Below are 25,674 nucleotides of genomic sequence, written 5' to 3'. Positions count from 1 at the left end.
ATCTGAATATTGTTATTTTGTGCATATCATTTCTGTCTTACAGGGAGTGCAGTGAAAGGTCACCATGTTAAGAGGGTAGTTGCTTGTATAGCTAAAGACTGGTTCCACAACGATTTCATCATTACCATTAGACTAGTTTTCAATTTCAGATTTTGTACTAGCCTCTATAAGAGTTTACAAAAATTATTGGTATGAAATTGAAACATGTAAAATTCTGACACGGACTGGTCTGGGCAGAATAGATGCAGCAATAGTGTTCCCCTGGCTGGAAATTCCAGAGGAAGGGGTCAGTCTCAGGATAGGGGATGAGTTATTTTTGAGTGAGATGAGGAAACATTTCGTCATGTTGAGGATGGTGAACCAGAAGACTTTGGAGGCTAAGTCACCAGAGATATCTAAGAAAGAAATAGATTTCTTTGACTAAATGCATCAAGGGGAATGAGGAGAGCTGAGGACTATGGTGCTGAGATAAAAGATCAATCATGATCATGTTGAATGGTGGAGCCTGCTCTTATTTTCTATGTTTATCAATATCCCATCTCCCCCTTAAGCACTGACTCTACAAATTTGGGTGATCTGGACACTTCACTATTCTACCTGAAGATGTTCTCTTTAGACTTGGGATACAGGTAGTTTGATGGATGGAAGACCATTGTCTTTGATTCTCTTCCTGACGTTATCAAGTCTGTAGTTTTCTGTAAACTGAAGAACGTTTAATCTCTTGGATTTTGTTTAGAAAATAGTTTCCCTGCTGAGATAAACAATTGCTCCATTGTAGTGCTTTGAATTATTTCTTCTCAGTGGTGTTTCTATTAATTGTATGCACTGTATCTTCAATTTTTATACTTAATCTGCCTGTAAATTTGTGCTGAAGCATGTAAACATCTGCTACAACATGTTGATTGACTTGGATGTTCTCCTTCGCAATCAATGGTTACATTATTGATGGGACTGACATGTTCACCACCTCAGTCTGCTATTTGAAGATTGCTTCTAGCTTAGCATAATCACTGTGACAGTTACTGAGAATTCTTCCTGGGAAGATTAGGAAGTCAAATATTCTGCTTGAACTTGTCTCTTCCAAGTCACATCAGTTTCTAAGTTCAGACTTGAATCTGTCACAGCTATTTGTTCAGCAAGCTGCATTGCATTCCAAGTTATATCAGTTGTAAATTTGTCAAATCTTTCAAGTGGGGTGTACTGCCCATTGGCTATCTTACTGCTTGCTATTTGTCAAAACGCTTGCTGACTCCTGCAAGCTCTCTTCAGTGTTAGTAAAAGTAAGAAATATTTCTGCTTATTGAATATTGTTACAGGTCTCCATTTTGTTCACAGTTACCTTGAAACAAATTTCCTGGAGGATCTTGTTTCTTTGTTTAGGTTATATCATGAGCCTAGGGAGCCTAATAAACTTTCTAGGGGATGTCCTTTGAGAGATTTTTCTTTCATTGAATGTTTCTTGATCAACTTTTCCTTTCTTTTATATAGATTAACTCCTTCTGCCTTTTCTTTTCTAATTTGTTCACAGGATGCAGATATCTCTGGCTAGGACAGCATTTATTGCTCAAGAGTCAACAGCATTCCTAGAGGTCTGGAGACATGTGCAGCTAAACCAGGTAAGGCCAGCAGATTTCCTTCCTTAAAGAACATTAGTGAAACAGATATGTTGTTATGACAATCAACAGTGGTTACATTGGTCATCTATTAGACCGGTTTTCTTATTCCAGATTTTTATTCAATTCAAATTTCACTATTTGAACGGATGTATCCATAATATTGACCCAAGGTCCTGGATTATTAATCCAGTGACATTGCTACACTTCTCCTACATTTGTAGAAGATTGAGTTGAGGCATGCCTTACTTTCAAGAGTGAGAATTTTAAATTGTGAAGTATGTATAACTTTTCTATTATTTGATGTCCCTTATATGGAGAATTCTTGTTGCACACTTTTAATCCTAAATGACTTACCTTTTGGACCATGCAATTTCACTGTTATCAGCTGCAAATAGCATTTTCTTAAGTTGGGACACTATCTGATAAGATGGTGGCAATTGCGCCAAGAAACGCTTAAGGTTTTTCTACAGTTGTGGACTGTTCAACCTCATTAATTTTATTGTGACATAAGTTATTATTATTCTGAAACATTTGCATATTTTCTGAAAATAAATTATTATGTGGCAGATAAAACATTATTTTTAATAGATAGGCACTCTCAGTGCTTGTGAGGTTTCTTTGCTCCACAGCACGTAGAATAAAATTTAGTACCTGATGCCTATCTTATTCACTGTACAGGCTTCCCATGTGTATCAGTTATGGTTGGTCAGTTAACTTAGCTGATCTCCAGTTTCAATATTGATCTTCTCTTGTGGGTTGAATTGCTTTGCTTCCAGATTTTGGTTTCCCGTACCATCTGAATGGCTTCCTCTGAAGTCCAATCTTATAATCAAGGGAAGGTCATTGATGAAGCAGCTGAAGATAATTGATAATTGACCCTGAGGAATTCCTGCAAGATGTCCTACAGCTAAGATAACTGACCTGAAACAGCCACAACCAGCTTCCTTTGTGCAAAGTATAACTCTAACCAGCAGAGAAATTCCCCTTGATTCTAATTGACTCTAGCTTTCTTCAGGGCTAATTGATGCATTATGTTATATGAAGCCTAGATGTTAAGGGCTGTTACCTCATCTCTGGAATTCAGCTCTTTTATCCATGTTTGAGCCAAGGCAATAATGAGGTGAGGAGCCGAGTAGCTCTGGTAGATCCCCCAAACTTGGACTCGGTGAACAAGTTATTGCTGCGATGGTGCTGCTCGATAGCTCTGTCGGTGACATCCTCCATCATTTGACAGATGATCAAAAGAAGACTGATGGGGCAATAATTGGCTGGGTTGATTTAGTCATGCTTTTTGCGCACGGGGCATTTCTAGGCAATTTCCACACTGTTGTGTAAATGCCAGTAATGTAGCTGTACGGGAACAGCTTGACTAGGAGTGCACCAACATCTAGAGCATACATCATCAGTCAATTACAGGAATATTGTTGGGGCCTATAAACTTTGTATTATTGAGTACCTCGAAATGTTTCTTGATATCATGTGGAGTGAATCGACCTGGTTGAAGACTGGTATGTGTGATGCTGGGGTCTATGAGAAAAGGCTGAGGGAGATCACCTACTCAGCACTTCTGGCTGAAGACCATTGCAATTGCTTCAGCCTTATCTTTTGCACTGACGTAAGTTTTACATTGAAGTTCAAATTCGTCATCCTGCAGATCCTGTACAAATATCAGGTTGACAACATGTGTCTCTGTACAACGGCATATTGCTTTGAGTATCTTTCGAAAAAGTGGGATGTTGTGTTATGTCTCACTGTATTTCAATAAACCTGGAAAAGACATAGTAAATCACTACATTAAGAGCCATGCTCATGATATCACCATTGTGATATGTCACAGCAATTGACCTGTGTTTCTGAAAGTTTCAGACTCACTTGTAGTTGGAACTAATTGAAGCATGCTGTGCTGAAGGAAGCATGCCGCTGCTTATAACTGAATAGCTTAATGCTAACCCAGGTACTGAACTGCTCTAATATAGGTGTGTATTAATGGGCTGTATTAAGCATGTGTTGGATCTTTCAATACCATGTTACCCATACCATAACCTCTTATGTTATGTCTGGTAAAGTAACCCTGCTGGAAGCAAAGCATTCGTCACGCAAAACATACACCTTTCCACACCAGGTTAGAGCTTCTGAATCCTTCCAGGTCTCACAACTTAATCATGTGACTCTAATTATAGATTATCATTTACAATTAATCTACAACAAATCAAATCAAATCAAATCTGATGGCAATCCAAATACTCTTAAAATTATAACTTATTTTTCCTCCAATAGTTAACATGATCAGTTTGAGTTCTGATGAAGATTCAACAGCCTGATAATGTTACCTCTATTTCTCTCTCCACAGATGATGCCTGACCTGTTGAGTATTTCTGGCATTTTGTGTTTTACTTTAAAATTTCCAATTTGCTTTATATTTAATAAAAAAAGCCATTATACAATTAGATCTCCAAGCAACAAAAGGGGCAAAGTAGACTGAATTCTTGTCTGGGAGAAAGTGAGGTCTGCAGATGCTGGAGATCAAAGTTGAAACTTTATTGCTGGAACAGCACAGCAGGTCAGGCAGCATCCAGGGAACAGGAGATTCGACGTTTCGGGCACAGGCCCTTCTTCAGGAATGAGCAGAGAGTGTTCAGCAGGAGAAGATAAAAGGTAGGGAGGAGGGACTTGGAGGAGGGGCGTTGGAAATGTGATAGGTGGAAAGAGGTCAAGGTGAGGGTGATAGGTCGGAGTAGGATGGAGGCGGAGAGGTCAAGAAGAAGACTGCAGGCCAGGAAGGCGGTGCCGGGCTGGAAGGATCCCTTTTATCTTCTCCTGCTGAACACTCTCTGCTCATTCCTGAAGAAGGGCCTGTGCCCGAAACGTCGAATCTCCTGTTCCCTGGATGCTGCCTGACCTGCTGTGCTGTTCCAGCAATAAAGTTTCAACTTTGATAGGACCCACCCTCTCCTTTTTCAACATGATGTAGAGGTGCTAGTATTGATGTTACCTGACGAAAGAACAGTGCTCCAAAAGCTTGTGATTTGAAATGTACCTGTTGGACTAAAACCTGATGTCATGTGACTTCTGACCTTTTTCTGGATATTGCGCTAATGCTAATGATGCTTAGTAGACCTGCGGTGAAAAGCGGTTTCCACACAGGTTTCTCTACAAGGGACAGCTGGTATGGCACAGTCTAACTATATGGAGTGACGTTGTGACCAGACCCATTCTTAGGATCACAAGGGACACCAGAAGTGGGGTTCTGTCCTGGTGGCGGTTGGAGGGGCGGGGCTCAAGGGCGGAGGAGCGGGAAGTGGAGGAGATGCGGTGGAGGGCACCGTCGACCACGTCGGGGGGGAAATTGCGGTCCTTGAAGAAGGAGGCCATCTGTGTTGTACGTATTTTGAACTGGTCCTCCTGGGAGCAGATTCTTGTCTGAGGCATTCTTGAATTCTTGTCTGAGGCATTACATTTTGTTAACATTACAATCACGTGGTTAGTGTTTTGAATATATTTCTGAAATATTTACTATACACCAATCCCAAAATCTTGCACTTTTGGTAATTAGCTATAGTTAGAAGAGATGAAATGTCCTGAGGTTACATAAGCAACTCACATGAAAGTCTCACAGTAAAATATATTTTTATACCCAAAAATGGAACATTATTACAGACACAGACAGATGTTTGAAAAATCATACTATTGAGTGTGGCATGAGTGATCACCCTAAATTTCTGTAATACTCAATGGGTTGTAAAACCCTACTGAGTGTTTTATGGTCCTCACCTGATTAGATCACTGATATTTGCAGAATAATGGAGGAAGCTGTCACGTTTAGATTTTTTTATATATCAAAATTCATGGGGCAATTTATTTTGAGGTGGCATATTTTTGCATTACATTCCTTAGCTTTGCTTTCACATGATGAATAAAAGACCAGGATATGATTCCTCCCTTGGATTAAGCATGCTACATTGGATGCTAATGAAGCAGAACTTCTTAGATGAAATTTTGATAAATGAAATAGGTATCCTGTCAATTTCTTTTATTTATTTGATCATACCTCAATAGTCGGGATCTGGAAAATGATCTGTATAAGTATTCCATTACTAACAGGTGATAGACATTATCGCTGTGGTCTTGTCTAATATTCCTGCATTTGCCTTTTATACATACCTCTTAAGAGAACTAATGTTTTCCCAGAAAGAAAAGAAGCAGAAGACATCCAAACCAGAATAAGAGATGAAAGCATTGTTAATTAAGGAGACTAAGATTTCCTGAGCAGCTATTAAAGATATTTTGATGGATTGGCAGAGATTTCTGGAAACAATATCCTCCACGAAGCATCACAATGAATGAGATTGTCAAAAACAAAACATGCCTTCAGTGGTACTGGTGATACTGATTCAGCAGCTGAAGAAATGGAGAGTGCAGCTGCTTGCATGCTTACATTGCAATAGGATTTCACAAAATTTCAAAAGGAAAAGAAATCTGAAATCACTGTCAGTTTTATATCTATCATGTTATGCTAACATAGCAAGATCTCAGCGAAATTCAGATGCAAACAACATTTACTGTGGATTTTGAAGCACTGAAATAAAGACAGAAGATGTCAGAAGTACTCAGTAAGTCTGTCTTCATACATGAGGAGACAAACAGTGAGTTCACATGACAAGTTTTCCCAAGAGGTGCTGAATCGTTAATTTGCACTTGCATAGGGTCTTGTGGCTTGCTTATTTGGTCATACCATACCCCTAAGAGTGAGAATTGTAGAAAGTTTTTGACTGCAGAAATATTAGTAAATATAAAAAATAGAAATACAGAGAATTACCACAGAATGTACAGTTCAAAACCATGCCACTTGACCTCAGTACCAGATACTTGAGCCTCTTACAAATCCTCTTTACTGAACCATATCAGTGTATCATTCTCTTTCTTACTCCCTCCTCCACCTATCTAGCTGCTCATTAAAATTTTCTAAAGAATTTACCCTATGTATGCCTGCTGCTTTTTAAAAATTAATTGATGGGATGGGGGCATCGCTGGCCATTTATTGCCCAGAAGGCAGTTGAGAGTCAACCACATTGCTGTGGATCTGGAGTCACATGTCAGCCAGACTGGGTAAGGATGGAAGATTCCTTCTCTTGAGGACATTAGTGAACTAGTTGGGTTTTTCCAACAATCATCAATGGATTTACAGTCATCATTACACTCTAATTTCCAGATTTTACACCCACATCACTTGCATCGATAGCAACCTTGAATGGGCTTTGCATCATTAGGTAAGGCTCTCACTGGGGCAGTTGTTAACACAGCTTTCAGGCTGTCAACTGCTTTCTGACAGTCTGCTGTCCACTGAAACATTTTGCCTTTCTTTAGCAATTCATTGAGTGGAACAGCCACACTGCTAACATTTCGATAAAATCCACTCAATCTCATGAATTGTAATATTGCTCTTTTTGTCGAGGATATGGGAAACTCTCGAATTACCTTTGCTTTGCATTCCATGGGGCCATTTGTCCACATCCAATAACATGGCCCAGGAAGGTGACTTGGGCTTTGGCAAATTCACTTTTAGCCAAGTTTATAACCAAGCCTGCCTCACAAAGTCAATCGAACAATTCTGATAAATATTGCAAACGTTCCTTCCGCGAGTGACTAAAAATCACCAGATCATCGATATATACAACATAATTAGGTAATCTGGAAATGACCTTATTGATTTGTCTCTGAAATGTGGCTGGCACATTTTTCATAAGAAACGGCATGACTTTACACTGATGTAGTCCTTTGACATTACATAAGCTGAAATTGTCTTCGCTCTTTCAGACAAAGGTACTTGGCAGTATCCTCTGGGCAGGTCTAACCTAGAAATCCAAGTTGCTTGAGCTACCTTTTCAACACAGTCGTCCAAAAGTGGAATCGGATATGCATCTGTCTTTGTAACTGCATTGACTTTGTGATAGCCCACACATAATTGTTAGGTACCATCTGGTTTTGGCAACATTTCTATGCATGAGCTCCAGTCACTGTATTATTTTGATTCACTTTGATTATGTCATCTTGGAGCATGTATTCATTCTCCTTTTGAACCTGTGCCAACTTTAGAGGATTATGCCTATAAGGATATTGCTTAATTGGAACAGCATCTCCTAAATCTACATCATGCATAACTAGGTTAGTACTTCCCAGCTTATTTCCACATATCTCCCAATGTAATCATAATTTTTTCAGGTAATTTTGATTTTCCTCTAGAATGTAACACAATAATTTATACTAATTTTTGACAACTTCCTCATTGTCCAATTTAATTTGAGGAATGTCCAATTCAGAATTGTCTGAACTGGTTCTTCATTCTGTGTTGAACTAATAACACAGTCTCTATTGGCTTTCCTTCCCTGTCAAAATACCTTTTGAGCACATTCACATGACACACTCTGTGAGATTTCTTTCCGTCTGGAGTCCTTATCAAATAATTCACCTCACTCAATTTCCTTTCCACTTGATAAGTCCACTAAATCATGCTTTTAAAGGTTCACTTATCATTGGAAGTAACGCAGTGGCTGGGTGGTTAATACTGCTGCCTCACAGCGCCAGGGACCCAGATTCGATTCCAGCCTCGGGCAACTATCTGTATGGAGTTTGCACATTTTCTATGTCGGTCTGTGCAGGTTTCCTCCCACAGTCAAAGATGTGTAGGATAGATGGATTGGCCATGCTAAATTGCCCGATAGTGTTCAGGGACGTGTAGGTTATGTGCATTAGTCAAAGGTAGACATAGAGTAGGGGGAATGGATCTGGGCGATTTACTCTTTGGAGAGTCGGTGTGGACTTGTTGGGTCAAAAGGCCTGTTTCCACACTGTAGGGATTCTATCTAACACTAACACCTTATCCCCGATAACAAAATAGTGAGCTTTTGATTCCTTGTCTTATTCCTGTATCTTGTATGCTGTGATTGTATGCTTTTAAATGCTGTCTAGCCAACATCCCTACTCTATTTAATCGCTCCATAAAATTTGACATATAATCCAAATATGTAGTCTCTGAATTATGACTTACCAATTTCTCCTTACTCAATTTTTGGCAGTTCTCTCACTTTATGCCCAAACACTAATTCAAATGGATAGAATTTGGTTGATTCATTTTGGTGCATCTCTGATCACAAAAAGTACAAATGGAATTCTCTTATCCCAATCATCTGGATAGTCCTGACCATAAGCCCTCAAAACGGTCTTTAATGTCTGATGCCACCTTTCTAGCACTCCTTGCAATTCTGGATAGTACGCAATAGATTCAAATTGTTATATTCCAAAGCTGTCTATAACTTCCTTGAATTATTTTGATTTGAAGTTTGACTCTTGATCTGATTGTATCTCCATGGGTAGTCCATATCTAGTGAAAAAATTGAGTTATTCCTCTACAATGCTTTTAGCTGTGATATTGCATAATGGAATGGCTTCTGGAAATCTCATGGACACATCCATTATTGTTACAAATACTGATTCCCACTTTTTGTTTTAGGTAGGGGTCCTATGCAATCAATTAAGACTCTTGTAAAAGGTTCCTCAAATGCAGGCATAGGTACTAAAGGTGCAGGTTTTATTACTGCTTATGGTTTTCCAATTACCTGATATGTATGATATGACTGGCAAAATTCAACTACATCCTTGTGCAGTCCAGTCTACTAAAAATGTTTTTGTATTTTAGCTTTTACGCACTCGTAAATGGCCCCCTAGTGATAACTCATATGCTACCTGCATCACCTCCCTTCTATAACCCACTGGCAATACGACTTGATGAACGTCTGCTAATTTCTCATCTGCCTGATTATGTGATGCTCTCCATTTCCCCATTAAGATATCATTTTTAACATAGCAGCATTCAGGGATACATTCAGTTTTTTTTTCTGTGTATGCCTTTTGATACAATTGCTTTAAATTTTAATCTTTCTGCTATAGCTCAGTTAATTTATCTGAGCCAAAAATGTCTGCTTTGTCATCTATCTGCTCCTGGCTTGTCTCAACCATTTGAACAAACAGGGTCTTTGCTAATTCCACTCCAACCTTCTTATCTACACTCTTTGATCTCTCCTATTTCAACTGGTGGCTTTGTAACCTCATTACCCCACAGTCTGAAAGAATCCCAGGATTTGTGTCCTGCAATTGTTCAGTTGTCTGAGTTTCCACTGGCTTTTCAACCACAATAGGCAGCACTCCTACCTGTTAATCAGCTATATCGTTAGAAAGGACAAATTGTAGTCCTGAGCTGAGAGTTTGTCTAATACTCTGACTATGCCTTCTCCACTCTTCACTGGACACTCTAACCTCACTCTACATAATTATGAATTCCCGTTACTAGTACCTTTTCTAGCAGTAGTCCTTCAGAGGTGCATATCTCCTCATCTTTTGACATCAAAGATTGAGAGGATCCTGTATTTGCTAAAACTAAACCAAACCCAAACTACAGAAAAGCTGAGCTATGAGAACTGGCCACATCTAGTTGGATTGTCCTCTTGGCATTTCTAGCTGAAGATTGTTGCAAGTTCTTCAGACTTGTTTTTTTTTCACTGATATGCTGGGTTAAGAAGAACTGATACATCAGCTGTGGAAAAGCAGAAGTGGTAAATAACTGATGGTTTCTTGATGAACATTTTATCTGATGGCATGTGACTTCACAACATTGGTCACATTTCTCAAATCCTCAGATACTGATGCAGTCCTTGTCCAAATTCGGCAAAACTTGGAAAATATCTAGGTTTGTGCTAATGAGTGAGAAGTAATATATGCTGACCTGGCTTCAAAAGACAAAATCATTGCACTTTGACATCAAAGGCATTATTATTACTGACTTCCCATAGTAACATCCGAGGGTCACCGTTAACCAGAAACGGAACTGGACCAGCCATATAAGTGCTGAAGTATTGATTTAATTTTATTTCCCTTTTGCTAGTGTTCCTTGATGAAATCCAAACAGCTGCCACTTGGTAAAAAAGGTAACTTTATTTTAGTTTTAAACTATGGACTCATTCATGAATGTCAGCACCTTACCAACCAATGATTTGATGTGATGTCAATCTTTAATTTTTTTCACATTCAGCGTCTCTTGGTGTTGTGTTCAGAATGAAGTCATTCCCTACTCACTGCACTGTTTTTAAAATTGCTGCATCCTGTTTCAGTGCTGTGTGCAGAATAAAGCCACTCCTTGCTCACTATGCTCTTCTTAAACTTGCTGTCTCCTCTCCTGGGGTTGTGTTCAGAAAAAGGCCACTCACCAGCCTCTTTTTGAACCTTTTGCCTCCTCTCTTGGTCCTGTGTTCAGAGTGTGGTCACTCACTGCTCACTGCACTTCTTTTTAAACTTGCTGCTTCCTCTCTCGGTGCTGTGTTCAGAACAAAATCACTCCCTTTTCCCCAAGCTAATTAAAGTTGCTGCCTCCTCTTGGTGCTGGGTTCAAAATAAATCCCAGCACTGATCACAGCACTCAGTTCAAACTTGATGCCTCCCTTCTCTGTGTTCTTTTCAGAATAAATTCACTCTCTGCCCACCATGCTCTTTTCAATCTTGCTGATTTTACTCTTGGCTCTGTGTCCAGAACAATGAAATTACTGCTTAAATATAACTAAATAATATTTATATAAAATCCCTGAAGATTATTTGTAAATGAGAATTTTACAATAAATCTTCATGAATAACAAAGTGGCATATCATGCAGTGAATTTTAATGCAAAATTACTATGTAAGAATGGACCAAACATTAATCATTCCCTTTATAAACCTTTTGGCTAGTACAGTATGAACCAATTGTCTCTTTCTTTTGTATAGAAAGGTGAATTAGATGACTCATTCTCAGTGAAGGATCTTGTGCAATTTGATGTTGATTTCCACATTCCATGAATGTCATACTAATAGGGCTGACCAGAGGACAGGAAAGTTCTTCAATGTTGAAAGATGGCCATTTTTGTCCTGAAAGCTGACTCCTCAACATCAAACTCAGTATCATCATAATGGTCTACTCCATTTCTATTGCTGTGTTGTATCTTCAGATAGGAGGGTTTTGTCTAAGTAACCAATGAATTCTTAAAGCAGCACACTGTAAGAACTTCACGATCAGTTTTACTCCCACAAATGCCACAGAACTGTGAAGTATCAGTTACTTCTCAAAATCTTAAAGGCAGTTTATTTCAGTGTGGATGATGCTGAGCTGACAGATTGTTAATCAGATGCTGCTGACTGGTGTTGTTTTCTATCTCACCAGCCATCGCGGTTAGAGTTGGTGCACTTACTGTCAGGCAGCACACACATGTGATGGATGCAAAGCTGCGTTAAGATCTGTAGGTGTTGAGAAATAACACAAATAGTTTGGTCAAACATTAAACATATCTGAGATGGCACAGACCTCATCTCAAAATCACTGGACACAGTGGACACAGTGGATAGGGAGAAGCTGTTCTTGCTGGCAAAAGTAAAAAGAACAAGAGAGCATAGAGTTAAAGTGATGTGGAAATGACGCAAAGATGATGTGAGAGAAAACTTTTTCGTACAGTAGGTAGTTATGGTGTGGAATTTACTGCTGGAAATGTGGCATAAACGAGTTCAACTGAGGCATTCAAATGGCCATTGGATATCTATTTGGATATAAATGATAGGTAGGGATGTGGGTGAAAGTCAAGAAATTGGCATTAGTTCGGAGCAGTTCAGGCATGATGGGCCAAATGACTTCCTTCTGTGACATGCCAATACTGTGAATCTCAGAATCTTGAGTTCTAACCTTTTAGATTGACACTTTGATGTAATACTGAAGATGTTTTCCAGTGTCAGAGGCACTGCCTTTTGGATTAATTGTTAAATTAAGGTCCTATTTGCTCTTGCAAATGAATATTAAAAAAATGCCACCTTGGCCAATAAATATCCAGTAGTCAACAACAAAATAGATGTTGTGGAATTGACTGTCATGTTCCTGCAGTTCAACGCTAACCACACTTGGTCATAGAAAATTTCAGAATGTCCTGTGGCCATGAAATGTATTCTGTTTCTCCTTCTGACAAGTACAGTTAGCTTTTTTGTTCCATGAATAGGTATAAAGTAATTTGAACAATATTTCCAGTATTTGAGTTCTACTCAAATACCATGCTGTATAACTAGGATAAGGACCATAAGACCATAAGACATAGGAGCGGACGTAAGGCCATTCAGCCCATTGAGTCCACTCCTCCATTCAATCATGGCTGATGGGCATTTCAACTCCACTTACCCGCATTCTCCCTGTAGCCCTTAATTCCTTGTGACATCAAGGATTTATCAATTTCTGCCTTGAAGACATTTAGCGTCCCAGCCTCCACTGCACTCTGCGGCAATGAATTCCACAGGCCCACCACTCTCTGGCTGAATAAATGTCTCCGCATTTCTGTCCTGAATTTACCCCCTCTAATTCTTAGGCTGTGTCCACGGGTCCTAGTCTCCTCACGCAACGGAAACAATTTCCTAGCGTCCACCCTCTCTAAGCCATGTATTATCTTATAAGTTTCTATTAGATCTCCCCTTAATCTTCTAAATTCAATGAATACAATCCCAGGATCCTCAGCCGTTCCTCATATGTTAGACCTACCATTCCAGGGATCATCCGTGTGAATCTCCGCTGGACACGCTCCAGTGCCAGTATGTCCTTCCTGAGGTGTGGGGACCAAAACTGGACACAGTACTCCAAATGGGGCCTAACCAGAGCTTTATAAAGGCTCAGTAGCACAACGGTGCTTTTATATTCCAACCCTCTTGAGATAATTGACAACATTACATTTGCTTTCTTAATCACAGACACAACCTGCATGTTTACCTTTAGAGAATACTCTAACTCCCAGATCCCTTTGTACATTGGCTTTAGAATTTTCTCACCGTTTAGAAAGTAGTTCATGCTTGTATTCTTTTTTCCAAAGTGCAAGACCTCACATTTGCTCACATTGAATTCCATCAGCCATTTCCTGGACCACTCTTCCAAACTGTCTAGATCCTTCTGCAGCCTCCCCACTTCCTCAGTACTACCTAGCTCACCTCGAACACCATGGGCCCTCACCTTGCTCAGCAGCCTCCCGTGTGGCACCTTATCAAAGGCCTTTTGGAAGTTTAGGGAGACCACATCCACTGGGTTTCCCCGGTCTAACCTACTTGTCACCTCTTCAAAGAACTCCAACAGGTATGTCAGGCACGACCTCCCCTTACTAAATCCATGTTGACTTGTTCGGACAGTCATGGCACAATTATTTGAATAGTATGATCTGACATCAGTGTTTCAGCCAAATGGCACGTTGGAGATTTTTCTTTTAATATTTAAGGCAAATCGATTCACAATTCCTAATAATGCTTGTTGGAAATGTAAATGTTGTGCAACATGTTTCTGTATTTTTTCAGCATGCGTTGAAATGAAGCAGCTGTGCTAGTGACCACCCTAGAAATTTTCTTAGCTTTCCAGTGAGGTTGACACACCACCAGCTGATGTATCGCCACTGCATCAGAAACTCCTGGCATGCTGTCTGGCTAATAACCCATTTGAAGTGTCCAAAAGACCTCAGGTTCCCAAGTTGCTGTGGAAGAGATGACCACAGTAAATGTCAGAGGGAAAAGTACTGTCCGAGACAAACAAAGGGTAATGATGTGTCGCTGAATAATGCAGAACAAGCCATGATACAATGCCAACATTCTATAAAGATTTGTACTAATGTGCAAACATCCTCAAATATTTTAGTTTTAAAAGCTGCACTGAAGCTCCCCATCTTAAAAGAGATCCATTGTATTCTCTGACGGACGAGTAGCCATGACTGCTACCTATTAGCACGCACAGAGTCAGAAAATACTCTAATTGAAAAGTTATTATTTAGAATTCAGCTGAAGTATTATGTTTAGTTCTGACTACAACACTTCAGGGAAGGATGTGAATGCATGGAGAGTGTGCAGAAGAGATTCATGAAATTAGTTTCAGGGATGTGAAACTTCATTGGAAAAAGTGAAGAGGAAATTTGATTGAAGTTTTCAAGATAATGAGATATCTGGATAGAGAAGACAGGGACAAACCGTTTCTGCTCATAGAGTCAAAAATGAGAGGATCATAGAATCACTGCAGTGTGGAAGCAGGCCATTTGACCCATCGAATGTACACCGACACTCCGAAGAGCATCCTACCCAGAGCCACTGTATACTCTATCCCTCTAATCCTGCATTTTGATTATAATTTAAGTTAGGGTTATAGTTAGCAATAGGCACCTCAAGAGGAATGTCTTGGCCTTGGCTGGAAGTTTGGAGGGTAAGGTGTGATACAACACATATTGGGCAGAATGACAACAGTGCTAAAAGGACTACTTTATCATGATGGCATCATAGTCTTTTAGGAGGCTGGAAGAACACAGTAAATTCTATAACATTGCCTGCTTTTCTTGCAGTTAATTCTTTAATTGATTAATAGGAAAACCCTGCTTTAGAAGCCAGCAGAATCCAGATTTCTCATGCTGTTTCTTTGGTGTCATTTCTACGATAATTCACAATTACACCATTCAATCTCAGATTTTCTTATGCTATCATGCACTAAGTACCCACTTGCATAGCACACCTCTCCCCGTGCAGTGATTTGCATTGGTTTCCTGTTATCCAAAGCATAGTATAAAAATAATGTATATAAAAATGAGATTAGGTAACATGGTATAATTGTGACATAAGCAGCCAAAATCTAAAGATGGTGAAGAAAAGCTGTAATAAGCTGTATGGAGAGGTATACAGTACTACGGAGAATAGTATTATGTATAATAATGTAAAGAAGAGTTTGCAGAAATATATCAGAGTCAGAGAGCAGTCACTCATCGATAAGACTACCAAAAGAACCATAGGATTACAACTTCTCTGAATTACAGGACAGAGCATGAGCACCCCATGGCTCAAACCATGAGAACAGATCATGACCACAAAGCATTTAATTTGAAAGCATTATCCTTACCTTCAAATCCCTCTATAGTCTCATCCCAGCCTCTCATTCCCTTCTATCTGGACATGGAGGAGTAAGTGACCACCCTCAGCGTCCTTCTTGGCTAGTAATGTCATAGTAGACCTATGATTTGCCGAGTTATTCATCCTTCTCAATCTGGATATTTTTGTATGAAAGGAGACCTAGGACTGTAAAAGAGGACTATGTACAACAAATCTTATTTTAAAGGGGTTGGAGAGCAGGACAAAAAGAAGATGCTTTAAAATTACAAGCCATTATATTAATTACAGTCCACCAAACTGGAGAAACTTAGTAGTGGCTTTTAGGTCTGTAATGGGGGTCAGTTCTGGAGGTGGTGGAGGAGGGAGAGGAGGCGTGTCCAGTAGCAGCAGAATTGGGATTGAATTCAAAGCAGGAAAAAGGAAGTGGATGTCCCGCAGTGGGGAAGATATTGCAGGCAATAATAGGAGTGGTAGAGTAAGAGCCTTGTTGGGATGTGAGGGCAGTGGTAAATGTACACTGAGTATAAGATTTCAGAGAAAAGATGTGGCACTTCCTGAAGCAGAGTGGAAAATGTTATTCTTCCTATATTGCTATACATTCATTCAGATGGCTGAGAATGCATAATCCAGGTCACAATTTTGTACTAAGCAGGATTTGATGTCATGGCTTATACTGCTTGCCCTGGGGAAGAGGACATACCTTCTGTGTACCAACCTATCTGGCAGGACTGTCACACCCCTGACAACAAAGCCAAGCATGAATACTGTGACTGTGTCCATGTGGGACTACATTGCAGCAACTGTGCAGGGAAGTTCTGGATTAACTGTGCTTGGCTGAGTGCAAAATTGCCTTTTAAAGATTTCAGGGGTGCCGGTCAATTCTGGGATATCTTGACAGTGATGAGGAATTTGTCAATAGTGATATGACATGGGATAAACCTCTTGCTTAATTTACACCAGCAACATAAAAAAGATATATCCTGTGCAACTTTATTTCTGAAGATACAACAGAATAATTAACTTACAACTATTTACAACTCTTCTTATAACCTATCTTTTACTTTCCCTTTCTACAATACTAGTCTGATAAAACCCTCCGATTAAGATTTACCAAAAATTCAAGTTTTCAAAAAATACAGCCAGGTGTTGAATCTTCTCTTCTTCAGTCTTCTTTTCTTCTTCTTAGGGATTTCTGCTTCACAGATTACTGGTTGATAAAGGTGCATTTAAGAGAGTTATTCTCCAGGCAGTCTGCAGATGTTGGTGGTTTGGCAGTTTTCCTCCCAACTGTTCAATTTTCCCTGGTCTTATACCCCCAAAGCATCAGATTGTGTCATCGGCTTTTAAGATTGTCAATATTCTAAATTCAAACTTGATTGGAGGTTGGTATTTTTTGGAGTATAATTTAAACTGATTGGCCTAATCTGAATCTGTTTTGTCATTTCCAGGCAACCAGCTACCCTAGTACTGAATCACATGTTACATTATATCTTGTTCAGAATACTTGATGTTTTCAGGTAGTTCAGCTAGCTTTTAACTCTCTTAAAGATACAGTACACTCATATCTTCATAACAATGGAATGTGGTTATGTTGACTTAGAGTTGATTACGACGGATGGTTCAAAGGTGAGGTAGGTAGTTTATAAGGCATGTGAAAATGATAATGCATTAATGAGGTACAACGAGAAACTCACTTTGCCTTGAGGCATAAAAACCTCTCCAAAAAACTCAATGCAACTGAGACTGTCAAAGATATGTAAGATTCAGCTTCATGGATTGCTATAATTAAATCTGAGAACAAAAGTACTTAGCTTATTTAATGTACCAATCAAAAAACCCTGAGGTTTCATCAACTTAAGCTTCAATTAAAATCTTACTAGATCAAGAAGATGGCAACCTGAGAGCAAATTGTCATAACCTGTTTTGAAGCTGTTTTGTTAATACTATCAAGTTTCACTTTCTGTTAATAGTAATAGGCTTTGCTTTTGTTAACTGACTTCAAGATTTGTATTTGACTACATTATGGTATAATTTCTGAGATCACTTTGAAGACCCTACCTATTCAACCTTCCCTCTTGCCTGTGGTATGGTGACACTCAGATTAAGCTTCTAATGAGAATGCAGCCTGTGGTTTTCTGCATCTTCAGTGGGTAAGTGAAGTTCATGACATGAAACTTGCTTTAACTAAATTGTGGTGGGGGATTCAGTTGCATGGAAAATTTAAAAAATCAAAGTGAAAGGAGAAGGCGGAAGTACAGGTCAATGATGATTCTGACTGTTATCAGAAAAAAGAAGGAAAGGATAGAATGTGTGACCATTACACATTTACACAAGGAGTGTTACAAGAATAGTGAAATTTGTTAACAGAACAGACTTAAAGACTGAATTTCTAAATGCACAAAGCATTTGGAATAAAATTAATGAAGTAGTGGCACAAATAGAGACAAATGGGTATGATCTGGTGGTGATTACTGAGGTATGGTTTCAGGGTGACCAGTTTTGATAATTGAATACCTAGGGGTACTCAGTATTTTGGAAGAACAGGCAGTAAGGAAAAGGAGGTGGTATAGCTTTGTCAGTAAAGGAGTGTTCAGTGCTGTGGTAATAAATGATATAGATGCTAGAGATCACAACATTGAATTAGTTGGGTAAAAGTAAGAAATTGCAAGGCAGCGTGGTCCCTGATGGAAATAATCTATGGGTCCTCAACAATAGTGCTGCAGTGGGCTATAGTACAAACAATGAAAAAGGGAGCTTGTAAAAAAGGTACAGCAGTAATCATGGGTAATTTTAATCTGTTTATAAACATAATTAATCAAACTGGCAAGGGAGAGTGTATTCAATGTATTAAAGATTGTTTCTTGGAGTAATATCTTGGGCAACCAACCAGGAAACAGGCTATTTTAAATTTGGTATTGTGGAATGAGGTGGGATTAATTAGTAATCTCATAAACAAAAAAGGTCCCCTAGAGAAGAGTGATCATAGCATGCTAAAATTTTGATTTCAGTTGGACAACAAGAATCTGCAGTCCCACAGTAGCATTCCAGAGTTAAAAAAAAATGAGAACTACATAGGCATAAGGACAGATCAGGCCCTAGTGAACTGAATGGGAATACTAAATGGTAGGACACTTGATGAGCAATGGCAGATGTTTAAGGAGATATTCAATTGCTACCAACTGAAATATATTCCAGAAAGAAAGAAAGATTTTAAGAGGAGAAAAAACATCCATTGCTAAACAAAGAAGTTAAAGATAACATAAAGATAAAAAACTAAAGTGTAGCATATTGCAAATGTGAGCGGAAGGTTGGAAGATCCAGAAACTTTTAAAGATCAACAAAGGATTTTTAAAAAAGATATAAAGAGCAAAGGTACATTATGAAAGAAAACGAGGGCAAAGTATAAATGATGGATAGTAAAAGCTTCTAAATGCATAAAGAAAAGAAGAGAGTAATTAAAGTTAATGTTGAGTCAAAAGCATTTTACACATAAGGTGGTTGGTGTATGGTAAGTGTGCTGCAAGTCGACGTAATAGAAGCAAATACAATGGCAGCATTTAAATAGTATTTCAGCAAAAGGGGAAGCAGTGACATAGAGGTAATGCCACTGATCAAGTTATCCAAAGGTCCTGGGTTTGAATACATTGTGCTAAATAGTGAAATTTGAATTCAATAAAAATCCGAGGTTAAACAATTATAGACACATGAACAGGCAGGGACTAGAAGGATACAGACCATGTCCAGGCAGATAGAATTAGTTTAGAATGGTATCATGGTCTGCACAGATAGGTTGGGCTGAAGGGCCTGTTGCTGTATTTATCTCTGTTCTATGTTGGTCACTTGGAGAATGAGATTGGGGAGTTTATAATGGGGAACACAGAAATAGCAGAGTCACTAAAATTATTATTTTGCTTCAGTTTTCACAGTGGAGGATATTATTACCATCCTAATAATGACAGGGAATGCAGAGGTTATAGAAAGAGAGGAACTTAGAATAATCATTATCACCATGGAAAAACTACGGAACCAATTATTGGGATTGAAGACGGAAAAGTCCCAGAGGCCTGATAGCTTGCATGCTCAACTCTATAAGACCATAAGACATAGGAGCAGAAATTAGGCCATTCAGCCTGTTGAGTCTGCTCTGCCATTCAATCAAGGCTGATGAGTTTCTCAATCCCATTCTCCCATTTTCTCCCCATAATCCTTGATCCATTTGATATTCAAGAACCTATCTACCTCAGTGATAAATATGCTCAATGACCCAGCCATCACAACCTTCCATAGATTCACCACGCTCTGGCTGAAGAAGTTTCTCCTTATCTCAGTTCTACAAGATCTTTTCTTTACTCTAAGGCTGTTGTTACTACACAGGGTAAACCCTCCTGCTTATTTCAAACCAGCAATACAGAAATCATTTATCCTGTGCAGTAATCTGTGAAAATTCAAGAGGCCAAGCACTATGTAAAGTAAAAATTAACAGCTTTATTTCCTAAAGTATAACCGTGAATAATTAACTAACAACTATTTACAACACCTTCCTGTAACCTAATTTCACTATGCCATCTACAATACTGGTTCGATGATAATCCTGATTGAGATTTACAAAACAAAATTTCCTTTCTCAAAACCAGGCAGCTTTCAGTTCTTCTCTGTACCCGTGTCTACTTTTCTTCTTCTTGGGATTTCTGCTTCACAGGTTACTGACCAATAAAGTTACCTTTAAGAGAGTTTTTTTTGGGCAGTCTTTACATGCTTGTGGCTCGGCAGTTCTCCTCCCAACTATTCAATTTTCCTTGGTCTTGTACTCCCAAAGACAATTTAAGATTGTCAATATACTCAATTCAAACTTAATTGGAGGTTGGTATTTTGGAGTTTAATTTAAACTGATTAGTCAAATTTGAATTTGTTTTTTGTCATTTCCAGGGAACCTGCTAATTGAGTTGTTTCAACCAAATATTACTTCTTTTTTTCAGAACACCTGGTTCATCAGTTAGTTCTACAAGCTAATAACTTTCTTAAAGGTACAGTACACCCACATCTTCACAACACTGTACCCTCTGGTCCTAGTCTCTCCTACCAATGGAAACATCTTCTCAACATCTACTCTGTCCAGCCATTCAGTATTCTGTATATTTCAATTCGATACCCCTCCCCCCATCTTCTAAACTCCATCAAGTCCTCAAACGATCCTCATGTGTTAAGCTGGTCATTCCTGGGACCACTCTCATGAATCTCGTCTGAACACACTCCACGGCCAGTACATTCTTCCTGAGGTATGGGGTCCAAAACTGTGCACAATACTCCAAATGTGGTCTGACGAGAGTCTTTTGAATCTCAGAAGTAAATCCCTGCTTTTATATTCAAGTCGTTTCAGAACAAATACCATCATTGCATTTGCTTTCCTAACTAATGTCTCAACTTGCAAGTTTACCTTGAGAGAGTTCTGCACTAGAAATACTAAGCCGCTTTACACTTCAGACTTCTGAATTTTCTCCCTATTTAGTAAATAGTGCATGCCTCTATTCTTCTTGCAAAAGCACATGACCTCACACTTTCCCATGTTGTACTCCATCTGCCATTTTTTTGCTCACTCTCCTAACCTGTCCAAAACCTTCTGCAGCCTCCTCACCTCCTCAATGCTCCCTGTCCATTTACTTATCTTTGTATCATATGCAAATTTAGCCAGAATGCCCTCAGTTCCCTCATCTAAAACATTAAAGTGTATAAAGTGAAAGGTTGTGGTCCCAACATTGAGTCTTGTGTAACACCATTTGTCACCGGCCACCAACCTGAGAAGGACCCTTTTATCCCCACCATCTGCTTTCTGCCATACAGCCAAGCTGCTATTCATTCTAGCAACTTACCTGTAACATCATGGGCCCTTATCTTACTCAGTAGCTTCCTTTGCAGCACCTTGTCAAAGGCCTTCTTGAAGTCAAGGGAGACAACATCCATTGGCTGTCCTTGCTCTAACCTGCTTGTTACTTACTCAAAGAATTCTAGCAGATTTGTTAGACATAACTTCTTCTTGATGAAACCATGCTAACTTTGCCCTGTTTTACAATACACTTCCAAATATACAGAAATTTCATCCTTCAGAATGGATTTCATGATCTTACCCACGATCGAGGTGAGGCTAATCAGTCTGTAATCTTCTGTTTTGTGCCTTACTCCCTTTTTAAACAGAGTGTCATGTGAGCAATGTTCCAGTCCTCTGGGACCCTCCTTGATTCTAGTGATTCCTGAAAAGTCCACCACTAAACCCTCTACTAGCTGTTCAGCTATCTCCCTTAGAACTCTGGGGTATAGTCCATCTGGTCCAGATGATTTACCTACCTTCAGGCCATTCAGTTTTTCTAGTACCTTCTCTTTGTTGATGACCACCACATTCAGCTCTACCCCTTCACTCTCTTGAACTTTTGGAATATTAAAGGAGTGACAGCAGAAATATTGGATTCATTGGTTATAATAGTTTAAAATTATCTGGATCCAGGAAAAGTTCCAATAAATTGGAAAGATGTTTTTATAGCACATTTATTCAAACAGGAAGGGAGGCAGAAAGTAGGAAAGTACAGAGTAGTTAGTTTAACATTTGTCATTGGGAAATTGTTAGAATCCATTTTAAAGAATCTATTTGAAGAGTCAAAATACAACCCATCAAAATCAATATGGTTTTATGAAAGTAACTTATGTTTGACTATTTTACGTGGAAGATGTAATAAGCAATATGAATAAAGGAGACCATGTAGATGTTGTATATGTGGACTTTCAGAAGGCATTTGATAAGGTGCTGCACAAAAGGGTTAATATGCAAGATAAATTCATATGGAGTTAAGAGCAGTTTATTAATCAGGAAAGAGGATTGGCTAACTAACAGAAAGCAGACAATCAGGATTTTTTTTCTGGTTGGTAAGATATAACTAGTGAGGTACTCCAGGTTTTGGTCATCCGGCCCCAATTATTTACAATCTATATTAATGATTTGAATGTGAGAATGGAAAATACTGTAGCTAAATTTGTAGACAACACCAAAATAGTTAAGAACATAGCTGAAGAAATCAGAAATTTAGAATCAGAAAAAAAGAAAACCACTATGCAGATACATCAGGCAAATGGAATTTTGGCATTTATTGTTAAAGAAATAGAGTATAAAAGTAAGGAAGCGTTACTTCAACATTATTGTACACGGCATTAGTGAGAGTACTGCATACAATTTGGTCTCCATATTTGAGGAGGCATGTGATTGCATTTGAGGTAGTTTAGAAAAGGTTCATTAGATTGATTCACAAAATGAGGTTTTTGTCTTTTGATAAAAGGAAAACCTTCAAAATCTCTACCTTCAGGAGTGACTTGACCCTGAAATGATATGCAGACTATTTTTAAAGAGTATGTCATTTATTTCAATTCAGAGCCTCTTGTTTTGGTTCATCACCTCCTTTGATATTGTACTTCTAGCAAATGACTGAACCTGATGAGATAGAGGATGAATGATTTACTGAAGAGCTTCAGTGTCAGAATTTCATCAGTCTGGTCCTATTGAAATATGCTATTCATTGCTTCTCTTCTCAATTCTGTACATCACTATCCCGTTGTGAAAGGTTCTGTTAGAGCAGTCATGAAGGGTTTTTATTCAGCAACAGTCATATGCTTTTTTGGACATGATTGTTTCAGTTATAACGGGAATCTTGATAGTGCACAGCCCACAACTATTTGAGAAATGGAAGCACTTTCCAAGCATTTTACATTCTGCCAGCTGGCTTTTAATTGTATGATGTTCTGCTGCAACTGAAATTTACTGCACTGATTTAAATTCTGTGCCTGAGTATTTGAACAGTTGATGCTGACGATGCAATTTTGTAACTTGATTACTTGTTGAATTCAACAGTGTGTACAATGGAACACGCAACATGAACAACCACTTCAAAAATGAGTTCAGTTTCTCGGCTATCCCTGAATTTGACAATCCTAGTGAAGAATTGCACACAGATAAAGAACTGCATAGCATACCAGGACTGTGCCAACACATGATGTCTTCCTAACTAAAAACCTTTTGCCTTTACACAATCTGTATCTCTGCCTACTCACACATCTGTCAAGATGCCTCTAAAGATTGTTATTGTATTTACCTCCATCACCTCTTGCTGCAGCAGATTCCAGGCACTTACTGTGTAAAATTGCCTCTCATATCTCCTTTAAACCTATGTCCTCCAAGTAATTGATGTTTCTACCTTTGGAAAAAAAAACTCACTATCCATTCTATCTATTGCTGTCATAATTTTATAATTCTATGAGATCATCTATCAACCTTCAATGTTCAAGTGCAAACAAACCAAGTTTGTCCAATTTCTCCTCAAACCTAATACTCTCCAAATCAGGCAACATGCTAGTAAGCCATTTTTGTCTCCTTTCCAAAGCCTCCACATCCTTTCTGGTGATGTGGTGATCAGCACTGTACACAGTCTTCCAAATAAGACTCAACTAAAGTTCTTTCCAGCTGCAATATGACTTGCCAGTTCTTTTACTCTCTCCCCCCATCAATATGTGCCATGTGCCTACTTGACTGCCTCATCAACTTGTTTTTCCACTTTCAGGAAACCGTGGACCTAGATCATTCTGTATGGCAATACTAAGGCTCTGGAATGTATTGTATACCTCCCTCCTGTATTTGATCTTCCAAAATGCATCACCTCACTTTGTCTGGATTAAATGCCATCTGACATTTCTCCACTCAAGTCTTCAGCCCATCTATATCCTGCTGTATCCTTTGGCAATCCTCCTCACTACGTGCACTTCCCCAAAACCTTGTGTCAACTGCAAACTTATTAATCAGGCCACATCCATTTCCTCCAAATCATTTAGATATATATTACAAGCAACAGCACTGATTCCTGAAGACATCACTCGTCACGGATTTCCAGTCAGGAAAACCCCTATTCAAAGGCTTTTATGAGTCAGCAAGTTCTGTATCCATCTTGCCAGCTCACCTTGGATCCCATGTAACTTCACCTCTTGTATCAGTCTGCCATGAGAGAACTTATTAAGCATCCAATAACTACCACCACCCTCATCCGTCATCTTTGTCACTTCCTCAAAACTCTGAATCACGTTTGTGAGACACAATCTTCCCTGCACAAAGCCATGCTGCTGAATACTAATAAATCCATATTTTTCCAAATGTGAGGAAATCCTAACCCTAAGAATCTTCTCCAATAATTTTCTCACCACTGACATAAAGTTTGCTGGCCTATAATTTCACAGATTATCCCTGTTGGCCTTCTGAAAAAAAGGACAAGTGTGGGTTATTCTCCAGTCCTCTGGAACCTCTCATGTGACTAAAGATGATACAAAGATTTCATACAAGGCTCCAGCAATTTCCACACCTGCTTCCCTCAGCATACTGGGATAGATCGCATCTGGTTCAGGGGAATTGTCTACCATAATGCTTTTTACAACACAATCCTCCTTTTTTACATTGACATGTCCCATGATATCAACACATCCATCCCAAGACTCACCATCCACTTTGCCCTTCTCCTCTGTGAATAATGATATAAAGGTTCCATTAAGGACCTTAGCTACTTCCATTGGCTCCTCATATAAATTCCCTCTTTTTTCCTGAAGTGGACCAACCCTTTCCCTAGCTTCCTTCTTGCTCCTTATATACGTATAAAATGCCTTGGATTATTGTTAGACCAATTTTCCAGAGACATTTCTTGGCATTTTTAGCCTTCTTAATTCCTTGTTTTGGTTGTTTCTTCGTATTTTTGTATTCTTCAAAGGGTCTGTCTGGCTTTAACTCTACGAACGCCTCCTTTTTCTTTTTGACTAAACTCTCAAGTTCTCTTGTTATCCAACATTCCCAAATCTTACCATCCTTCATTTTCACAGGAACATTCTGGTCCTGAACTCTAATCAACTGGTCTTTGAAAGATTCCCATGTGCCAGAAATGAATTTACCCTCAAACAGCAAACCCCAATCCCATTCACCCGTACCTGCCTAATATTGTTGTACTTAGCCTTCCCCAACTTAACACTTTCACCTGAGGATTATTCTTACCCTTAATCATAAGTAGTTCATAATTTACAGAATTATGGTCAATGTTTA

This window comes from Chiloscyllium plagiosum, chromosome 2, assembly GCF_004010195.1.
Source record: "Chiloscyllium plagiosum isolate BGI_BamShark_2017 chromosome 2, ASM401019v2, whole genome shotgun sequence".
Taxonomy (NCBI): Eukaryota; Metazoa; Chordata; class Chondrichthyes; order Orectolobiformes; family Hemiscylliidae; genus Chiloscyllium; species Chiloscyllium plagiosum.
The sequence above is the reverse complement of the archived record's forward strand: the minus strand, read 5'-3'. Positions refer to the sequence as shown.